This window comes from Triturus cristatus, chromosome 12 (assembly GCF_964204655.1).
Source record: "Triturus cristatus chromosome 12, aTriCri1.1, whole genome shotgun sequence".
NCBI classification, from domain to species: Eukaryota; Metazoa; Chordata; class Amphibia; order Caudata; family Salamandridae; genus Triturus; species Triturus cristatus.
Genome location: NC_140595.1, coordinates 556,836,200 through 556,859,529, shown reverse-complemented (window position 1 = coordinate 556,859,529; position 23,330 = coordinate 556,836,200).

Sequence of the window (23,330 nt, the reverse complement as noted above, 5' to 3'; positions counted from 1 at the left end):
CTAAAGGGGAGGAGGTGTAGTTGCTTATCCCAGGAGCTCTTAATAATAAGAAGTCCTCAGTAAACGTTATGCCTTATGTGAAGCAGGGGCAGCAAACTCATGTTGAGAGCCGCGGTTGGAGGTGCAGAGCAGTCAGTAAAGCACTGGACAATGCAGACAATAGAAATATGATAGGCATGCATCTAAGCCCTCAAGGGGGCTCAGGCACAGCTAAACCAGGCTGGACATTAACATAAAGAACAATTGTTGAAAGCTTTCCATCTTTAACCTGCCCAGTATGACAGATCATAATAAGAACCGTATCCAAGTAAATGTCTTGGGAAGGAAGGGCCCATATGCCAAAAGAATGGGAAGAGCTATTCATCTATAGGAAATACACAGACTTACTGTGAAACCATACCAATAGATAAGTCTGCCCCAAGAGCAAGACCCAAATGGAAAATATGCAACAAGGTGGGCCTTCCTCTTTTATTCTCAAGATTTGGTTGGATGGAAAGCAGCTGGAAGAAGTTATTAGCTACAAATATTTAGGAGTCTATTTGGATAATAGATTCAGGAACAGCAGAACTACATGTACAAAAGGGTCGGTGTGTTAATATTTGCTCTTAGCACACTTGCCCAAAAACTGGACTGCCCCTCCTTCAAACCATTGTTATCCGTGATAGCAGCAAGATTCCTGCCAACAATATCTTACATCAGTGTTGCTTTTATGGAAAGGACTCGCCACTTCTGGACAAACTGCATGTTGCCACCTACAAATGGGTCTTTCAATAACCCAAAAATGCATCACCAGCACAGGTGCGGTTGGAATTTGGGCTAATTAATAAATCTTTGGGAGGTTGTATTCTACTTTAAAAAGCTGGTAGAAAATAAAACTAAGCTCAGAACATTCACCAATCAATAAAGCTTTATGGACTGAAGTGGGAAAAGGTACAACGTCCTCATCTAATCAATATTTATTAAAATCCATTCATACTACCAACACGGGGGAATTGTGGAACAAAAACTATTAATTGAAAACCTTTGGACAAATCAATAACAAAGTGGCAAAACGTAATTCCCTGCTACAAGATAAAAACCCCTGTAGCCAATGAGCACATGCATGGATGGTAATCAGTAATTATGAGACCTTAAAACCGGCACACACCCTAAGTCTTACATTTTTGGCTTTTCTAAAGAAACGTGTGATGGCACTTTAGTTTGATCAGCTACCAACAACAGTGGAAGCGCAATGGTCCTACAGCATGCAGACTTTTTGGGCACAAAAAGGAGGATTTTATTCACTTGATTTGTATTTGTCCATATTTAAATACTGCACGTGTCACTTTATTAAGGCCTGATTTTAAAGCAAGAGGGATCAAGACATATAGGGCCGCCATTATACAGAGCTATAAAGTACTTAAAGCTCCAAGAATTAGCACTTAAAAAATACAACCTGGAATGAATGCCCAACTTTAGCATAACCACTAATTTTCACAGCATTTCAAGAATGATCGTCATAGAAATGAATGATTCAGGATCTTCAAACCCAATGTATTTCAGGCGAACCCTTTGTCAGGGAAATTAAATCGTCATAACGGCATGGAAAGTGTTTGAATCTGATCTCAAACAATAGTGTTGAATAAACATTACTTAACTTCAACCATTGTCTATCTGCTGAATAACATTGGCTGAACCCCCTTTTGGAAGTTTTGCTGTGCAATCAGGGGACGTCACCTGGTGGGATAATTCTTTCTACTTCTCTCAGCAGAAGAGTCTAGGTGCTGCAGGTAAAGCCTTCGATGGCCCTGAGAACTCCAACAGGAGGCAAGCTCAATTCAAGCCCTTGCAGTAACTTTGGAATGCAGGATGCAGAGATCGAAGTCCAGTCCTCTCACTCCCAGGCAAGAAGCAGCAGACAGCAGACCAAAACAGCAAAATAAGCGGCTAAGTGGCAGTCCCTCATGGCAGTACAGCATGTGTTCTTCCTGGCAGAATTTCCTCAGTCCAGAAGTGTTCTGAGTATATGGTGTCAGAGTTCCAGTACTTATACCCATTTTAGCCTTTGAATTAGGGAGACTTCAAAGAAAGTTCTTTGTGTTGCACAAGACCCTGTCCTTCCTGGCCGTGGCTCCAGACACACTACAGGGGGGTATGCAACTCTTTGTGTGGGGACAGGCACAGCCCTATTCCGATGCAAGTGTCAACACCTCCCACCACTCTAGCCCAGGAAGACCCATTACCCTGGTGATGGGCCAGGAGGAAAGGCAGGGCACACATCAGCTCCCTTTGTGTGTGACTGTCTAGAGTGAATTCACAAAGCCCAGCTGTCATCCAACCCAGACGTGAATTCTAGGTACAGGAAGAGACACAGAATGGTTAAAGTGAGAAAATGCCAACTTTCTGAAAATGTCATTTTCAGACCTGCAATTGAAAAACTAACTTCACCAAAATATATGTTTTTAAATAGTGAGTCCAGAGGCACCAAACTCCAATTTTCTATCTGTTCCCAATTGTAAGATACACTTATACGATGTTACAAGGCAGCTCCTATGCTCACCTATGGGAAAGATAGGCCTTGCTGTAGAGAAAAACAAATGTAGCTTTTTTTTAACTACCGGGACATGTAAAACACAAAGGTTCATGTCCTACCTTTTCAATACACTGCACTCAACCAAGACTAGGGCCTACCATACGGGTGCCTTAGATGTAGTAAAAGGGAATGTTTAGGCCTGGCATGTAGGTAAACTTGCCAGGTTGACACAGCAGTTCAAAACTGTACACACAGGCTCTGCAGTGGCAGGCCTGAGACAGATTTGAAATTCTACTGGCGCATTCTGTGATGCAGGACCACTAGTAGCATTTGATTTACAGGCCCCGGGCACATGTAATGCACTATACTCGGGACTTACCAGTAAATCAAATATGCCAATCATGGAGCAACCAATCAAACCATGTTTTAGAGGAGAGAGCATATGCACTTTAGCACTGATTAGCAGTGATAAAGAGCCCAGAGTCCTAAAGCCAATAAAAATAAGGTCAGGAAAATAGGAAAAGGAAGGCTAAAAGTTTGGAGATAACCCTGTAAAATGGGCATGTTCCAACAGCTATCCAAGGGGTGTGTCACAGAATATTGAGAACAAAAATATTGTGTGCCCAAAATATTGTTGCAAAAATATTAAGGATATGATCTCCTCCACATCTAAACACCACAAAGAAAAATATTGATATAATACAACTATGTGGAGTTAAGCATAGTAAAACTTTGCTTACCCATTGAAACTTACCTCCACGATATTCTAGACCACGATATTTTGGTTATGTGATATTTTATTGCTGATATGTAAGTCAATCACCCTAACCGAGCTTTGAAATATAGAGAAAACAGTAGAGGTTACAGTAGATGTAGTAAGGCTAACAAGTGAGATAAATTCACCTACATGTGGTAGTGTACTTTGGATAAACTACTTTTGACCTTATATATTTTTGTAATGTAATGTCTTTTCACTTAATGTGTTTGAGTCACTGCCTCTCAGCGCAGGAGCCTAATTTTTATTTTAATAGAATACAAATGTTTTTATTTAGTGCCAGATCACATAAAGCTCTGATTTTCTACTACGAACTTTCCTCCCTTAAATACTTTCAATGTTGTTATAAAAGGCGACTTAATGGTACACAGACAGATACGTTTGAAGACAATGCATTTTTTAAAAAAAATTAAGCAGCTTTTGCTCAGCTCTTTTTCTAATGATTGAGTGTTTTTTCTAAAGACACCATAATGTAAAAATGATGGCATGCCTGTCTAATTGCATTTGTTGTTGAAGGAAGCACGCTCAAATTGAACAGTAACCAAACACCGGTGTATTTTGAGGTCATTCTCATAATGTCCCCCAGGTTTATAGCTCTTTGAAAGCTAAGCCTCCAGTCAGTCTTTTTAAACTCGTGTTTTACATGCTGCAAATGCAGTCATCTGGTATGTGTTTTTTTCAGCCTTACAGCCTGGAATCCCTTGCATTGTGCAGTGGTGGAAGCACTCACTGGGTTTACTTCCAAGTCGCCTCGCAATTTGGAGGGTAAAGGGCACGTGCGTTTAAAGGTCACAACTACCGTGTTCATTGAACACTTTTGGACACGTTTTATTCCATGTATAAGAATATCTAAGCCAATTTGTTTTGGTGTTCTGCTCTGCTTGTGAGGGCTGACCTAGAAATAGTTTTGGCCATCTCATCACCTTCATTTGTCCCTAAAAATTATAATAAAACATACATTCATATATACTACATAAAAAGAGGAGCTGTTTGCTCTCTTTATCCTTTTGTCTCTTCAATTGTAATTCATTCACATATGTATTCCATACACCACAGCATAAAGCAAGGGGCAATTGACACTGCCCATTTAATCTATTTACTGTCTTGCACTTTGCCTGGTGGCAGTCTGCCTGGACATACGTGCTCAACCTCCTGAGAATCAGCGCACTTCATAGTAAGGGCTTATCTGCCTAAGGTATGTTTTCCACTTTTTTTATAACATATGTTTGAAAATAAAGATATAAAAATTGCACATTTGCCAAGGCAAGACCTACTGGCTTTGCCAGTGCTAGTTTATATATGAAAGACTTCAATACCTGTTTAAAACCCTGTCTCCAATATAATTTTTTTGCAGTCTCGTTGTGATATCAGCATAGTAATATGAAAATGTCAAAGTTGCTCTAGTGTAATAAGCTATTACAGTTGAGTTGTGGCATCACAATGTGGCCTGCCAAAGCCTGTAGACAATTTGAAAGCAACTGATGGCAGGATCAGTTCGTTTTGTCTTCCTTCCACGTTGCCCCCTTTTTCCTTCTTCCCTTGCCCGTCTTCCTTTCCCAGTTACTTTTCTTCCATGCCTCCCTTCTTTCCTTTCTTCATTCTTTCCTCCCTTCCTCTCTGCCTTCCTTCTGTTAGTCCTTTAATCTTTCCTTTCCACTCCCTCCTTTCTGCCATCCTTCTTCCCTTCCATGTGGCCTGCCTCTCTTCCATCTAATCTTCCTAATTTGCTTTATTTCTCCCTTTAATTCCTCTAGTCTTCTTCAGTCCCTCCCTCCTGTTTTTTCTTTCCTGCCTTCTTTTCTTCTTCCTTGTCTTCCATCCTTCCTATTTTCATTTCTCTCAATTATTTTCTCCCTTTCTGCCTTCCTCCTTCCCTCCTTTGTGCCTTGTCTATCTTTTCCTTCCTCCCTATCCTAAACAGTGGGACCCCGAATTAGTCCAATTAAATGAACGAATGCATTTATTAAAACATGTTCATGTCTCGTTTCCTTTATTCGAATGCAATGAAACATTTTGCAAAAAAAGCACACAAAATTCTAATGCATTAAAACATGAAGACAATTGCAGGCACCACCATGGCAGATGGCTGCAAAGTTTACACGGTTTAGTACACATCGAAATGAGAACTGAAGAATGTAATTGTCTGTTGAGTGCTGGTGAACACAAATAAATAAGATAACATCAACCAATTGCCAGAGTACCACATTAGCCTTGGTAAAAGATTAAACACTTTTTTGGGTTGATCAACCTCCTCCCTAACTGGTCTTGTACTTTCGAAGCAAAGGAACCTCGTCAAACAGGCCTTTGGAAGCACCAACTTGATCAGTTGATCAAAATAAGATCTGTTGCAAAGCATCAGGGGGATCACCTTTGCCAGATTCGGCCACTTGGTGAAGGCATATTAATTTCTTGGTCACTAAAGGATCTACGCAACATCCCACTCACTCCTGCATTTCACGTGATGTGTATGATGAAGGGATGAAAGGGTGATCTATGCATGGACTAACCAGAAGAGATCTCCTCGGTGATCATCTTCTTTCACCTTGAATACTCTTCACCTGATCTCCCGCCTCAGGCCCTGAAAAGATCCTGGTATTTAAAGTCTACGGCCTTGGAGTAGCATGCAACCCAGAACCTCTGCTTAATCCCCAAATTAACCCACTGTCCAATAGGCCCCTCCTACATCTCATGCACCCAAAGAATATACTCATATTCTTCAAACTGAATCTGACCTCTTAGTAAGGGCCACAGTCGTAAGAAAACAGCCCCATTCCATTCCATTTGTATAGAATACGCATGAACAGAAGGGAAAATACAAGCATCCAGAAGTGGGTTGCAACACAAAAGCAATGAATAAGGATCAGTGACGATTCTGTCTCTGCTCTTGTAAGAACCATAGACTTCCCATGGTACAGACCACTGAACTTAGGCCACTCAAAGTGCACGAGCTCTGTAGGGCCCGCAGACCATGGTATGGCTACAAAAGGATCACCCACTGCAGCAGAACTAGAAATGACATTCTGCACATTCTCAAATCTGATAGGTTGACACATCTAATGTGATGGCCATGGAGCATGGGATACAAACACACCTGCACCAGGGCAAAACGCCACCATCTCATGTTTACAAAGACACTTTAAAACCTTCTGCTAACTGACCGCTATCTGCTGCTTCAACAAGCAATTGTATGCAGGTTAGATTTTTATTGTTTCTAACATGCTGTGCATGTCATCTCTTCCAGTGATGATACCATGTTTTCTAGACGTGTAATTTGAATATCTGTATAATATACATTTAAAGAACTGGGCCCACTGCAATATTGCACTTGTGCAACATGCCCTTGAAAATTCAATTTGTGTGCCCTGAAGGGTCCTCACTGCAATATGTGGCGCCCTACAAATGATCTAATATATTTAAACAAGGAATTTATGTAGTTTAGTTGTTTTGATTATCTCCCCCCGGAACCTTCTTTTTCCTTCCATCTTTTATTAACAGCAACATTCTTTCTTTTCTTTCTTTCTTTCTTTCTTTCTTTCTTTCTTTCTTTCTTTCTTTCTTTTTTTCTTTCTTTCTTTCTTTCTTTCTTTCTTTCTTTCTTTCTTTCCTTCTTTCTCTTTCTTTCTTTCTTTTCTCTCTATGCATATTACAACATTGCTTTTTTTGTTAATTATACAAAAATAAATTGTAAATTGGCTTTTTATGTTTCCTCCAAATGCTGACAGCTATGATGTAAGTGTGGCTTTTAATACTTTAGTAGTTCTTAATATGAAAAATATCCCTCTAAATTGCAGGATGTTAGCCGAGCAGCTTCTGTTTTCCTTTCCTTTGCCTTGACATTACAATAAAGTAAATCAAATGTGAAGCTCGTGTTTAAACTGAATTGAAAACATATTTAAATCTGCTGACAGTTGGTTCAGGGGTATTGATTTACGACTCATATGTTGCGAGTTTAATTAGGAATTTAGAAAATAATTTGCGGCTACCTAAGTGAAAATTATCTTTAGAGAAATCTAGGGCGGTTGTTTGCAGTGCCCTGGGGGTGCATACCAACAGCTTAGCTATCTATCCGACAGCTCTGCAACTGATGTTAAAAGAGTGGAACTTTAAAGCATGGTTTGAACTTCTCTCTTAAGGCCAAAGTTGAAATGACTCATAACTGAAAAAACGAAGGATTTAACCCCGTAAAACCCAGGGCTGCCTTTGTAGAATAACAATTTGAAGGGATGTTAAACTCTTGTTTACAGGGATAATTATACAGCTGTGGAAGTGCAGATTTCACTCCTGAGATACTCACCTACATTACACTGAAGGGTCCATATCTGCTTTCTCGAACACATTTGGCAACACTGATGACTATTTCAAGGCAGATGTTTGCATTCATTTGTGAAATATGCAGACCAAGCATGGATGAGAAAGAAAATGGAAGCCAAACAAATTGCTTGCTGCCGAAACCTGCTTGTGCAGTGCACATTTTCTACAGAATTTTACAGTCAATGACATATAGTAATGTGTATTGTGCTTAATATATTATTATTATTAGGTCCCTGTTTTCTGTTTTTACTGATTTTTACAGATAACAATAGAGAGAAAACATTGTCTTTCCTGTCTGTATTTATTTTTAAAAGTGGAAAAATACAGATAATTTGGCTTCTCTTGAGTGCCTCGCCATGCTGTGATTCATGATTTTCAGGCCACTAGCTGCAAATATTGGCAGCACGGCCAATAGCTGTATATAATGGCAGTCTAGGGAGTTACAAAGCTCTCTGAGATTTGCTTAAATTGCTGCAGTTCTCGACATGTATATGTGCTATTATACTATTTTTTAATGTGGGTTTATTATTTTATTATTTTTGGCTGTGTAATCTGCTAAAACATGACAGGCATCAAAGTATGAGTGAGTGCACGTCTATCCGTTAAATAAATGCAAAATTATACGAGTTATCATCTTATATAAGTATGGCTAAATGCCAATAGCATGGGCAAAAAATAAATATGTATAAACACAGACAGAAATGTTCAAGATATAAATACCATAGAACAGGGAGCCTAAATTATTATAATTGGCGCGTGGCTCCTCTTTGAGAGGCGATTCTGATACTCTACCCTTGATCACAGTGCCAGGGACTCAAGCCTCACCCAACTGCTTATGAGTAGAGGTAAGTAGTGGGTGGCTGTCTGTCCCTGTTGGGACAGTGCGGCCTAACACTCTGAGCTGCACAGTTGCTTTTGTGGAATGATCAAACATATTTGCATATTGTTCGCCTGCTCATGCAATGGAATTCAATGTAGCAATGAGGCTATAGCCAAGGCTTAAAGGAACCTCTGGTGAATTATGTCACAAATCTTACTCAGACATCATCAAGCAAAAGAACATTCTGGAATGCATATTGTTGGTGTTTGTTGGAGAGGCAGGACTCAGTAAAAAGCAGTGACAGCTGGCATGACTCGCGGGTGGCGGGGCGGGTACGGGGAGAGGAGGGAGGGTGGTCCAGGGGTCTGGGGGGGCGTGGAGGGTGAGGTTGAACAATGAAAATCAAATAAAATACATATGATACACTTACCTTGCTGCCGGCGCTGGGTTCCACGTCTCTGCTCCTTGCTCCTGCTCTCCTCGTGGGACAGGAAGCCAGGAAGCCAGGAAGGAAGCTTCCCTGACCAATCACAACACTGCAATTCAGCGTTGTGATTGGTAAGCACCCAGGCTTCCCTGACCAATCACAATGCTGCAATGCAGCGTTTTTAATGGTTTTGAGCATCCTGGTTCAACGCTCAAACACGGAATGGGGGCTTGGGCTTGTTCTCCGCGCAAGCTATAATGCAACCTGCATGGAGGGGGCCCGAGAGGGCCGACCAAACAGTCATTGCGCACTTAGGAGTGGGCAAGCCACTCCTGCTCTGCTCCGTGAGCAGAGCAGCCATGACCACCCGCCCGCCCGCAAAGGAAACATAAAATGATAATAACTAAAAGTTATTATCATTTTATATTTCCTTTGCTTTAGACTGCTCAAAAGCAGTGGGGGACGCTCCTCTGCTATGCGGAGGAGCCACCGCTGGTAAAAAGAACTGCTTTTTCTCTACACTAGATGCCCCCTTTGAGAATTTCCATCAAATTTTTGCGATTTGTATACTCACCTTGTGTATTTTTAAAATATCACTTTTACTGTCTTTATTCTTATTTACAGTCACTGTCAAGCATCCTCAACACAATTTATCACCATGGGCCAACTTTCAGGTAGTGACCTGCCTACACAACATGGGTCAAGTCTGGAGAATATCATATGGCTCTTGGGCCTCTTCGTATATATTGTCTCCTCTTGATGTTACTATTTAGTCTCGCTTTTGCAGAAACGTTTCACCTTTTATGCAGTTCAAAGAGAATCAGGGGATTCTTTTTCCACATCACCATGAGGAAAATATATTTGACTGTGGAGAAATCACTTCCCTTGCTTCCCCTGCAAATATGGGAACATTTCTTCATTTTTTTCCCCCTGGAACTGTATTTATTCCTTTCAAAACAGAAGAAAATCAATGTGCATTTCTAGGATGAGAAATTGTATCTCCAAATGTCCACAAATTTGGAAGTTTGTGTCTGTTCACCAATATCTGCACACTACCCACCCAGAAACACTGAGACGCACACCTCCAGCCTCAACTTGTGAGTATGAAGCTTCACCATGCTGGCAGATTTTCTGCATCCATAGGTACACTCAAACAAGAGTAAGATCCAATCAATCAATCATACTAAAGTTTACATTTACATGTACATTTGTTACTCACTGTAAAATGCTTTGGGAGTCTGGTCCGGGGTTTTGCTCTCCTTATTTAACATGGGCCTGTGTACCTCTCATGTCGCCGAAATGTTAGAAGTCAGAACTAACCGTTTTAATGTCTCCAAAGCTATTTTTGAAAGTGCAGCAGTATGGAAGAATGTGTGACCCCCACCAGAAATGTAGGCCTTCTTTCCAACATAATTGTGATTTATGATTTGGGTTAAAAGGAGTATTTCTCCCAAACTGGGGATTCTGAGTAATGCAGTGAGTATCCCTCACCATCATCACATGCAAAATTAACTCAGGTGTTTCCAGTGACGCATTTTTTAGGTCAACCTGTTAGAGTCTGAAATTTGACAATACCTTAGATTTCAGGTTTAGTGTGGGAAATCAGAACAATAATGCTGATTTACCATTCATTTCTCTTTCCATACACCCCATCTCAAAATTCTTACAAGATTCAGCTTTCTGAAATTACCACTAAATTAGGTATCAGTAATTCTGGGTGCACATATGCTGCATCAGAAATTCTTTGAAGCTCTGAGTATAGTGGTTTTCATTCAATTAAGCCCTGGAAATGCTTTTTCACTTCAGCAAAATCTTGCTAAATTCGGCAATTTGCATAACTACATTTTTATGTTTTCTTTTGAGATTTCACAGCAATGAGTTTTCATGTGATTTACACCTGTGGTACATTGGTTCAAGATGAAAATGTCACATGGCAATTGTAAAACTGTTACTGAATGACATTTTCTCCTCTAACCACTTCTGCCAGTATCTTTGTGGGTTTGGAATATGAGATTTGCCGAAATTTCATGAGATATGGGCAAGTACTTTTACCACAAATTTGTGATCTTGCTTAGACAGAATTCCATTCTGCTCTCTTAGTAGCAAGCACCTTTGTTATTGAAATGATTTGAAGAAACATTTTATTTTTAAAGCATGGATAAAGTTTTTAGGGGCACACACAATACATTACAATTAATTTAGCACACAAGTGAAGATCAATACCAAAGTCCTTGCTCCTAAGCAAAGTGGTTTACTCTACAAAGAATATTTTAACAGTAACAATGCAGATTTGGCAGAGTTTGGCAGTGTGCGGCAACCACCGAAAAGTGACGGGTGCCTCACCCGCCATATTGACAAAGACTGGTTACATCCTTTTGTTCGTAATAAGGCAGAGAGGACATCTGCCACTTTTTGGAAGATGTCCGGCATCCACCCAGCTCCAAATAAGCCCCTTAGTTCAGTGCATATTCAGGTCTGGCTTTGACCGTGGTGGCGCCTAGTGCGACAACCTTTGTTGGTGCCTCCCAGTCCCCCCAAAGACCGCCTTCTCCTCAAGTGCCATAACTACCACACTCCACCAGTGCCCCTGATCTCTCCATAGCCCCTCTCTCACACACATTTCATTTGTTTTACAGCGCTACTCATACCAGTGTAGGGTATCTGAGCACTTTACATCACACACACAATATACAGAGCCAATTAATCATATGTGTGAAACTCAGCCTATAGAAAATGTTACAAAAGACAATGAGGATTGCACAATGTTGGAGTCACATATCACTGATACTAATAGGTAGTATATTATAAGTGTGTTTGGTCTGGAGAAGCACAAGTTCAGGATTTAAAATGTACCACAGTGTTATCTTTAATAATAAGAATGTATTTCTAACCAAATTAACCCTTTTTAGCAGCATTAGGATATGAAAGACTGGGGAAAAACATCGCATTCTAACCTATACTCAGCAGTTTGCATACAATTGTTTGATGACAGTCCATAGCTCATTGTGCTATATTTGGGTTGTAACTTATGAACTTCAAGTAGCAAAAGGACCTCTGTGACAAAAGCAGTACCCTACTAAGCAATCCACATAAAATGCAGTTCAGTGGCTTGCGTGGTACACCGCCTATGCATCAGGCACATTAACCCTCTGCACTTCTTTATCATGAATGGAATCTGCCACTAAACAAAAGATCTCTCTCCAGCAGGAAAAATAACCACCCGAGTTATCTCTACATTTTTATTGATGCCCGAAAACTGCTGGACACGCAAGGGTTCGACAGCAGGTGCTTTTTAAACCTGTGATATTTCTAACCACGGCGACCCTCCTCCGCCATCTCCCCCTTTCCCCCCTCCATGAAGTCCGTGCCCGGTGCGGCTTCATCGGTCGCACTGCTCTAGAGCTGACCCGGTGTACATTGACAGTAAGGTGCGTCAGGTCCACTTAAAACTAGATATGGGGACCATGATGAAATTGGAACGAGTAATTGAGACATTCCACTGTACTGTGAGAGTTTTATAGAGTTTTCATGGTTTGGATGTATGTTAACAGCATCACATGTTGAGTCCTGGAATAAAACACGGGTTTGCAGGTTCCAACACCAGTTTAGCGCTGCTTAGAAATACATCCAGCCACTTTAAATTCCAATATTGATCAGCTTTTGTAAACTGTCCTATTGAAAGTGAACATCCTGGTACTTCTTGTGCCTCTGCCAGGGTGTGGCTTTCATTGGTGAGACAGCTGCAGAGGCACCAGGGTCCCAAGGCCCTCTGGGGCCCACTGATCCCTGGTTATTACTGTATTTCACAGTTTAAACAGCAGCCATGAGCCCATTTATCACCATGAACTAGTGCCGGTGACATTGACTGACCACTGGCCTCTGCGGTGGTTCATAGCACAAATCAGTTTTCTTTTCAACATGAATGTTGACATTTCTGTAAAGAATATGGGCAGCAGCATTAAGTGCAGGTCATAGTTTCACAATATAGTAAGCAACTAAATAACTTTATTGCATAGTTAATAAAAACCAGTGCAGTACAGAAATGATAAGAATGCATAATAGTGCATGGTTAAAGTGAATAAAAACATGACATGTTAAACAACTTTGCATCAATTAAAATTAACTGAACACATTTAAAAAACTCAGACCGGTCTGTTAAAAGTCTATGTGAAAACAATGCAATTATATGAGCCAGATGTACCGTATCATCAATGTTCCAACTGTCCTACAGTTGATGGGCCAGTAATCACCCGAAAGAATGGTCCAGGATGTGCAAAGTGCAGTGTGCCTGCTGAGAAGAGGACGACCCTCAGTGTCAGCAGTGCCCTTGAGAAGGGTGACACTTGTGGGGCAAGTTCAGAAAGTGCAAAGTGCAGAGCATCCGTCAGTGTCGGTGCTGCCCGTAAGAGCAAAACATATGGACCTGATGTCAGAGGGACATAGGAGAACGAGGATGCTGGGCTATAGCTGGCCGCTTATGTTACGGCATCACGTGCAAGGGGTGCAGTGTGCAGGCTGTGTCGTGGCATTTTCTTCTCCACCAGCACCAGAAATGTTACCACGCTGCAGTTTAACTGGGGGTCCCCAGGCCTGAAGCAGGCCAGCACTGCCTGTCTCCATGCACAAATCCCTCTGTAGTTAAAATGAGCTTTGAGCAGCCGAGACCTTTCCCCCCATTAGTTCTTTGCAAATAGAGAGCAAGTGCGGCAGGTCTTCGATTCCTTCACCGCATAAGTGGCAGCAGGATGGGGTTGACTCCCTCAGCCAAGGTGGGAGATGCAGAGCAGTCAGGAGAATCCTCAGGTGGTGTTTCATACATTTTTCTTTCGTGATTCCGGGGTAGCCTAAGCCAAAATACTTTTAGGGGTCGAATGTGCCGTAGCTATTTTACTGTCATCCAGGCATGGCTTCGGCCTGAGAATGTAGTCTTGTCTTCAACCAGCTTTTTTAAAGGCTGCATGGCTGGCTTGTATGTTCCAAATCCGGGACAGCCTGGTTATTGCAAGAGATTCTTGAAGATAGCTCTACAGCTCTTGCTGAAGGAGATGGTTTAAGGTGTTTGGGGTGGTGTTTCTGATTTTAAGCCAACAGATGATAAATAATCCTTGCTTTGCCAGAAACTGTTTTGTTATGCCGATCTTCAGGCGAAAGTGTGCAGCCAAACAGTAATTTAGAAGACTGAACAAGATTCTGTATGCCTTGACCAGAGTGCTGTTCAGTATTTTGGCATCTCTGCCTCTCTCTGAGGGATTCTTGCCATGAGTGATTGTGGGTAGTATTTTAGATTGTGCCACGTGGAGGAGAAAAAGCACCGTCTGTCCTGACAGTTTTCATTTGAGATTCTTTAGTGTCATTGCTAATGCCAACCACCTCTTTCTGGGAGGCGAATGCACCCTCTTTATCGATGATTATACCTAGGTATTTGTAATTGCCTGCAGTCTGGATGTGTGTGCTACCCAGGTACAGGTTGGAGGCTTTTTCCTTTTGTTGTTAATAGACATTGTTCATGTTGGCATAGAGAAAGCTGGATCGTGCCGTGCCCCCCAACCTGGGAGCATGTGAGTTACAGGTATTGAGTGCCTGCATCAGATATATGGTTGAACAGTGTGGAGGTGAGCACGCACCTCTGCTTTAGCCCTTTGGTAGTTGGAATTCGCCTGGAGAGGTCTGTGCCCAAGCCCAGTTTCACCTGCACCCATGTGTCTATGTCAAGGAGGATCAGCATGTCCAACAAAGCCCTTGGAATGTTCCAGCAGATCAGCTTCCACTAAAGCCTACCCCTATCTATGTGGTCAAAGGCTGTCATGAAATTGATGAAACAGAGGTGGAGAGGCAGCTTGGAGGACTTCGTCATTTCTATAAGTAGGGACATGGCCAGAATGTTTGTTGTAGTACCTGTTGCTTTGGAGAACCCAGTCTGATTGAGTGGGATGAGTGCATTTTCAGATGCCCAAAATATGAGTTCCCCTAGCAGTGTTCCTGCAAATTAATTTGCCTCATTGTCAATCAGGGCAACCAGACAGTAGTTTTTTGGTGAGGACTTGTCTCCATTTTTGTGTATAGGAGAGATTATTGAGCCTTTCCAGAAAGCTGGAAGTTTGCTGAGTGATCTGCATTTTGTTTATAGAGTCCCGATGGGATACCATTAGGGCCTGGATGCCCCTTACCTCATTCCTTTTGCAATTTGATGCTTGATTAGGTTTGTATGGGACAGTCTGAAGTCGAGCTAAGAATCGTCAGTTGGTTGAAGTGAGGAAAATACGCGGATGCCCCTGCTTTATTTGTGATGCCTTCTGACACTGTGCTATTGGATCAGCTCATGGTAGCTCTCGTGCCTTCATGATTGAAATGTGCCCTCGGATAGTCTGCCCAGGTCTCCTTGGGGATGTGGAATGCAACTCCCCGTGCAATGGGTGCATTATTTTGTTCACGTCCTCCAGAAGCGTGCACTGATTTATATTTGATGTCGGAGAATAGCTTTGCCCAGACCGCATCTTCTCGTGTTCTGTTGATCTCCCACTTGAGTTTTTTTAGCAAGCTTCCTTGTTGACAGAGTAGGAGTTGGAGGTCTGTGTCCCTCAGGTTTATATCTCAATGATCGCACCATTCTGTTTATAGCCCTTTTAAGTTGCTTCAATTGTTTCCGTTTAATTGCCATGATCCCTCCCATTCCGTTAGCTGATTGATGGAGCTTTGTTTTAGGTGACATGGTGGAAAGATTTGCCAGACTGGCTGTGAAACCTTCCCATTTGGCGATAATGCAACTTCCTATATCTGTTTTTGCTTGTAGCAGATCCATTGCTGACTGGAACACCTCCTCTGTGAAAGTGAATGCAGTTTTGATTTTTTTAAATTAATCATACAGCCGGATTCTGGTACCTCTACCAATCAGTTTAATACTGGCGCGGTTGCTGAAAGTAGTATCTCCTGTGGCCGATGGTTGCTGTCTCCCTTGTCCCCTAACCCAACTGCATAACTGCAACGGGACACTGGGCGAGAGACCAGCGTGTAATCTAATGTTGAACAGGTAGACGCTGTGTAAAAGGAGGCACTGACTGAGCGTCCTAAGGGAATCTTCCATTGAGTCCCCTGAAGTTGATATGCTCTAGAATGTCCAATAGGTGACTGACTGTTCTACTCATTTTGCCGTGAGGGTTTCTGCTTTGTGTTGGTATGTTCCAATATGAGGACTGGCCCGTCACAACATCATCCGCCGAAGAGCCTAGAAGATCATGGTTCATAATAGAGTTGGAGGTATCTAACTTGTTCATATTCATCAGAAGTTGGTCCACTCAGTGTTTTGAGTCTTGTTTCTTGCGTTTTGGATGGATAGAGGCATTAAAGATTATTACCTCATACTTGATACCTTCAAAGATGAGGGCCGTCTTGACTGTGATGGTGGTTGTCGAGGCAAAGTATACCTCCTCTGCTACAGTTGTACAAGTTGTTGACGTATAGGTTGCCAGTCTGCCTGATAAGTGATAGTTGCACAATATAGTTTTAAATTATGCACTGACAGACAATCCAGTTTATAGTGCGCAAAGGTCAACTCTATTTTAATGCATTTGGGGCCAGGGAAAGAGTAAACCAACCACCTGGCTGGATGAAGGTAACATTTGCAGGTTAGTTCCCAACCAGTACAAATGAACAGATTTATTCCAATGAAGACCATAGATGATAACCCCCTTCAAAAATGTGCACCCTTCGAAATATCCCTCTGCTTTCAGCAGGATACCACAGTATCTTTCCTAAATTCAGTCCCAGCCAAATTTAACAGTTAGCAATTTCAGCTATCTATGACATTTTACACAAAATTGCTCCTAAGAAATTAATTTACATAGTCCAGGCCTCATGATATACCCCCATAAAAGAAATTGTAGTCCAAAGATTTTCATTTTTGATTTGTGTTTTTGGATAATTAGACTTTTTTTTTAGCTTGGACAGATATTGCTAATCCGGGCCAAATTTTTCTTCACACCATTTTTATAAATGGCAGATGTGTTGCAGTGATGATGTAATATTTCAGGAACAATGAGACCTATATACTTCATTTTGGTGTCAAATCATAGGGTTTGGGGGTCAAATAGTCTATAGAGACAGAAAATAACTTCTCAGAGCAAAGCTTCTGCCATTTTCCAAAATGGCAGCTCTAAAAATATGTGTTTTAGCCATCATATTGGTAATTAAGGGGCATATTATCAAGAAACAGCAGAAAACTGCCGCTAAAGCGGCGATAATGGGCTTGATAATATGCCCTGGAGAATTCCCATAGAAGCCCATGTTCTAGTGTCAACCTGGGCTTCTATTGGAATTCTCTGTGGCATGTTTTCAAGCCTATTATCGCCGCTTTAGCGGCAGTTTTCTGCCGCTATAGCAGCGATAATTTTAACGCCGTCCTTTATTAATATGCCCCTACTTTTCATATTGTTTTTGTTTAAGGTTTTCAGTTGAATCAAATTTGTAAACATGAGCGAAGCAGGTGGTAGTTGAGGATCTTTACCTCCTGAAAGAGTGTTTCTAACTACAAAATCTGAGGTTTCCTTCAACAAAGAAAAATGTTTCTTATTCCAAACTAGTCTGAAAGAAAAGCTAAATTCAACTGCGGCTGGACAGAAGAGAGTTTGAGATGCTCAAGAAATATGGCAAGACAGAGTTCGCAAAAGATTGAAACTGATGGGTGAAGAGACTCAAATATTTTATCATTCTGACAACAAGGGTTGCAAGTTATATACAATGGAAAAAAGCATGATTTAAAAAAAAAAGTCAAAATTAGTGAATCACAACAAGAATCAGAGTCTTCTGAGAAATCGACGATAACCAAACCCAATTCCCATCCACTCAGAAGTTCGATGGCTACCCCTCGTCCACCTCCAACAACTGATCAGAAAACAGAGGATCGTTAATGTGTTATCTTTGGTTTAGCCAGAACAAGGGACTAAGAGATTGGAACATAGTACAGAGTATGTGAGTCTCCAAAGGCATACATGGTTTTATCTGCAGCTAGTTTCTTCCAAGATGAAGTTGTCAGCAGAGTAGCTGATCTAAACAGTGAGGTGAATGTATTTGCAGCAGTTTTGTATGCCCACCCAAACTGAATGCATGCACACATTCAAAAATATAAATGTACAATGAGCTCCCAGCAGCAACGTAACCACCAGCCTTCAGTTAAGTTTGCACTCTTTGAAAAAGCAAGTGATGTTTTAACCCCTTCCATGCTCATGACGGAACGATTCCGTCATGAGCATCGGTTGAGCTGTGCTCATGACGGAACCGTTCTGTCATGGCCCCGCCCGCGCTCGAACCCTTCAGCACCGCGGGGGAATCCGCGCAGCGCTGAAGGGGTTAAAACCACTCTTCAGCATTGATGAAACTGTATTGATCCATAGTAATGAAAGTAAGATTTTTTGTTGTGAGAATGTACAATGACAAAATTCATTTTTGTCAGTCTAACAAAAAGAATGAGCCACTTATGGTGTTCCCAACTGATTTGACTCCTGAAATTCCAGCTGTCAAAATAAGATCACAGGATGCAGTAAAATCAGCAGGATCCATTTTAAGAAATGTCCTGAAAGATTTAGATTTAGGACTTAATGAAACATTTTGTGATGCCCGAGAGCATTCCTCAAATCATGGGAGTCATCATCATCATCAACACGCTTTATTCGATCATTTTTGTAATAGTCATAAAAGCACACATAAGACAAAATACATTCCTTATACAGCTATTATCAATTAAGTATTCACATAAAAGTCTAAAAAGTGCATTTGGTTATGATCACATCAGTAGGGATTTTCTACAAGTTAAAACATTCTTTAAAAACACTAAGATTAATTCAGCAATATAAGGGAAGGATCCATCTCTTCCTGTGCAAGGAATAAAATGTACAGAAAAATAAAATATGAATAGTTGATTGGGCTGATACATTATCACATGGACAATTGCACAACACTCTTGACCAATCATTCTGGAGCGGGAACGGGGTCAATCTACGAACAATTCCCAATCTGAAGCGAGTCAGCAGAAATCTGTTAAAATCTCCTGTAATGAGCCCTCTATAGGGTTGGATTTTATATGTGGTCAGAATAAGGTGGTGTGCTTGAACAGTTACTTTATTCATCTCATTGTTTCTTCTCCTTTCTTCCATGTGATACAGACAACTGTCTTTTATGTCTTTCCTCTGTACTAAACGTAAACTTGTGGGATCTGAAAAATACTCAGGATGACCTAGGCTGGACATAACATTTCTGACATACTCGAGCCATCTAATGTGCGCCGCCCCGTCCAGCCAGCAACTATCTTCTAAAATCTGTCTATTTAACAGTGTCTGTTCAGAAGTCCAAATCCTATGCCACAAGAGGGCTGGTTGGATTTTACAAATATCCATTATATAGGGCATACCTAATTCGGTGTGACAGATAAAAGTGGAGGTACTCTCAGGAACAATCAGCAGAAACCTAAAAAACCTATTCTCAATAAGTTGCAGGGGTTTTACATCCTCATGGCCCCAGTTGCCAGCTCCATAGATTGCTATGCTAATGCACTTAACCTTGTAGGTTCCTCTGGTGCCCGTTTAACTCACTTTCTACTAAAATTAATTAAGGCAGCCATGGCTTTTGAGAACAGCAGCCTCCTTGCCTTGATCGCCTGAGTCCAGGACCCTCTTCTGTCGAATAAGATCCCAAGATAGGAAAAGGTGTCAGTGCATTCAATTTGTTTGGTGCTTAGGAATAAAGGCCTGCACTTCCTACTGCCAGTCCCGCATTTCATAACAAAGGTCTTAGATATGTTGACATTTAAACCTAAATTTGACATAAAATTTGCAAAGCTACACACTAATTTCTGAATACCCCTCGGAGTACAGGCCTTTAAGACTGCATCATCGGCATACATTAGTGCTGGTATTGGGCGTTTTCCTATCAGTGGTAGGTCCTGGCACTCATTCTCCAATGTTCTTCCTAATCATGGGAGTCAACAAGAATGCCTGATGTTGTCTTAACATTTTTTACATCATTGTTTAATATAAGCAAAGCAAAACTGTTGCAACCTAAGGTTCTTGAGTTCGGAATAAAAGCAGACAGCATTGATGATGGCTTAAAAGATATGAGTGCAAAAGTGGAGGACAATCACATGAACTGACAGGTTCATGCTCTGCAAATGTACTATATTTTCCAAATCATGTTTTATGAATTACTTCATGGCAAAATTAAAATTCCGCTACACACGATGACTGCCCACACAATCTATGGCAAGTGCAAAAGTAGAGAGCTAATTACTTCAATGAATAAGATTGGTGTATCAACAAGTTATAATGACATAGTACAGAGCAGGAACTTGTTAGCAGCTCATTCTGTAAATCTTGTGAATCCGACAGCACACCAATTTCAAGTCACTTTACCAGGAAAGGATTTACAATTGCTGCTCTTAATAATTTACATTTTGAAGACAGCTCTTCTTTGTCTGGAACATCCAGCACACATGATACTGCCATGAATTTTCAAGACTGTTCCAATAAAGTAGCTGCTGGAAAACAAGCTGTGTCAGGTGTTGGCACATACGAAGCTGCAAAATTATAACCCAGCTGCCATGCCAACATGTGTAAAAACCCTACAAGCCATCAACACATCCCAATCTACCATAAAGTTTCAAAGTGACTGAGGACATGGATATTCTTCTACCTACTACCTGCGGTCCGCAATGCTGATTTTACTGAATTTATCTATTACTAATTCAGTGCGGACTGAAGGATGACAAAAATCCAGTTCCTCCATTTACTGGAATTCATGCTCTGATCTCCCAGAATACCTAACCACTGAAGGTTGAGTTTTTACCAGTAATACCATCTCCAGTCACAAACTATGCAACAGTATAAACAGCTCTAAACATGTCCAAAGCGTGTGTGCTCAGCTTGAAGACCAGCCTATCATGCCAATTGTTTGGGATGAAGGTGTTTTCTGTATTGTAACTGATATTTTTATGAGCAATCCAGTAGAATGTGATGAGCTTTATCCTATGATGGGCGTTTTCGACATGACAAAAGTTGCATTGCTGTGTGCAGGAATTTATCTCATCGGATGTGGCACAGATGATGCTCTTATTGAAGCTGAAATCTTTGGAAGCAAAACTGTCCAGTCAGTATTGAGCGGAACTCATTATGTTAATTTGTTACCAGGTATGCTCATCATTTCTAAGGCTATAGAAACATTGCATTGGAATGCTTTTAGATTTTGCATATCTTATCTCAGAAGTGAACAAGGTACATTTAAAAGACATATTGCAAAGCCAGGAAATGTTCAATACACTTGGATCAAAATTAGAAAAACCTGAAGACCAAGTTCACAGAGTTTGTCAAAGAATGTGAAGAAAAATCGGAACTTTGCAGCTACTGGGGAAATGTTTTACACATGATAGCTCTAGTGAAAAAGGTGGTACATGCTGATTGGGATGGTGCTTGGGAGCTGCACTTGAAGACTGTGAAATCACTGATTACTGTTTTTGGAGTGTTTGATTGCATAAACTACCTGAGATATGGGTCCAGACATTTGGAAAGAGTGAAGAAGCTAGAGGTGGAAAAACCATACTTCTACAGACAATTCGTCCAAATACATTTTGTGGTGAAAGAAAGAGAGGTAAGGGTCAATGCTATGGTTCCAGATATGAAACTAGAACAGATGATCCAGAGATCACAAAAGCTCCAAGGGAATTGTTGGTCAGACACGTAAAATTAAATATGTTGCTCAATGGCAGATAGTTTACCATAAAGTCTTTTCTATTTGCAATCTTTTCAGAGAGATGAAAAATTCAAAATTAATGGACCTTGTAAAACTGTTCCTCACCACAAACTTACGGGAAAGAGCGGGGGACATTTTATTAAACATGTTGACAGCATTCTTCATTTCAGGCAGCAGCAAGGAAACATCTTTGAAATGACTGAGCCTGTGTTAACTACACAACTTCGTGACCAAACAATATGTGGCTAATGATATAAGGATTAGATGTCCTGGAACATGGATCAGAACAATATTCAGAACTGAAGTAGGAGAGATTTGTATTGAAAGAGAAAAATCTGTTTGACATAATCACTAAAGCTAAACTTCCACCCCTTAATTGCCTTAGTAAGAGTTTTGTCCAACCAGCCACTACAAAACAAGTTACAAAAAACAACATTCACAGCCTCAGAGAGAGATGGATGCTGCAAAATGAAGGGATGAATTTATCGAGGACATTCTGTTGCATGAACTTGTTCCCCCGAAAAACATTATTTGATGGAGATGCTGCAATCTAACCAGTGAAGCACAAATTCATACAAGAGCTCGAATAAAAACTTTCACCTAAAGAATTTCAAATGAAAAAGGTGTCCTCATTGAAAACTGCTGTTGTTGTGGACTTAATGTTATAATTGTGAATGGTCAAGAATTCATCTAAGAACTGCACATTGGCTTTGACAGTTATCTTGAACAATCTGTCAAATAATGTGAAAGAATCAGACAAATGTCTTCAAGTGGAACAATTGACCTTGCCTGCATCAAAAATTCTACACCTATACCTGTCCAACTTGATAAATTCTGGTCATCAACGTCGAACAAGATGAACTTGGAGATGTTAATTCACCAAAACATTGCTGATGCTTCGGCGAACACTGAATTTTCAATCATTGCAAGTGGAATGATTGTCAATGAGGAGTTGGTGCCTGCTGAGATGTATTGAAAAGGTACTAACAATATTGCACTAGAACTTAACAACAACTTGTAGAAAGCTGACCTTCGTGTTGTGCCATATATTGAGTGGGGTTTTCAAAATGGTTCTAATTGAGTCATTGTTCTGTCAAATGACACAGATGTTATTATTATGCTACTTAGATTTTTTGCAATAACATCAGTCAAGGATTTTCAGAGTTATGGATATGTTATGGAACAGGCAAGAAAAGACACTTTATCCCGCTTCATATTTTGTACAAGAAACTTGACCCAGAGATGCCCACTGTTCTTATCAAGGCACATATTCTTAAAGGTGATGACACTATGAGCAAAATTGGAAAAAAGCTCGAAGCTTTAACTGTTGAAACTGTAAAGTTTCTAAAAGGATTTGCTAGGACAGAAGAAGAATGTGACTTTAAAGACATAAAAAATACCTTGTGTGTGTGTGGAAAACAAATTTTGACTGTCACACATTTGACGATCTTCGGTACAGTGAGTTCAAGAGATCAGTTCCATTAAGTGATCTTCGACCGACTTCATATTTACTTGATCAGAAAATGTGTAAATGTTTTGGGTCATGCATATATAGAGAAAGACCCTTGGGAATTAAGTTGGGAAGATGTTGATGGGGTGCTGAAACCTACAAAATATCCAAAGCATCTACCCACAGAACTTACACATACATGTACATAAAAACCTGTGCTACAAAAAGATGTCCGTCAATATGATCTTCTCAAATGTTCAGCATTCTGTAAATGTACCACAAGCGACTGTCGAAACAAATAAATAA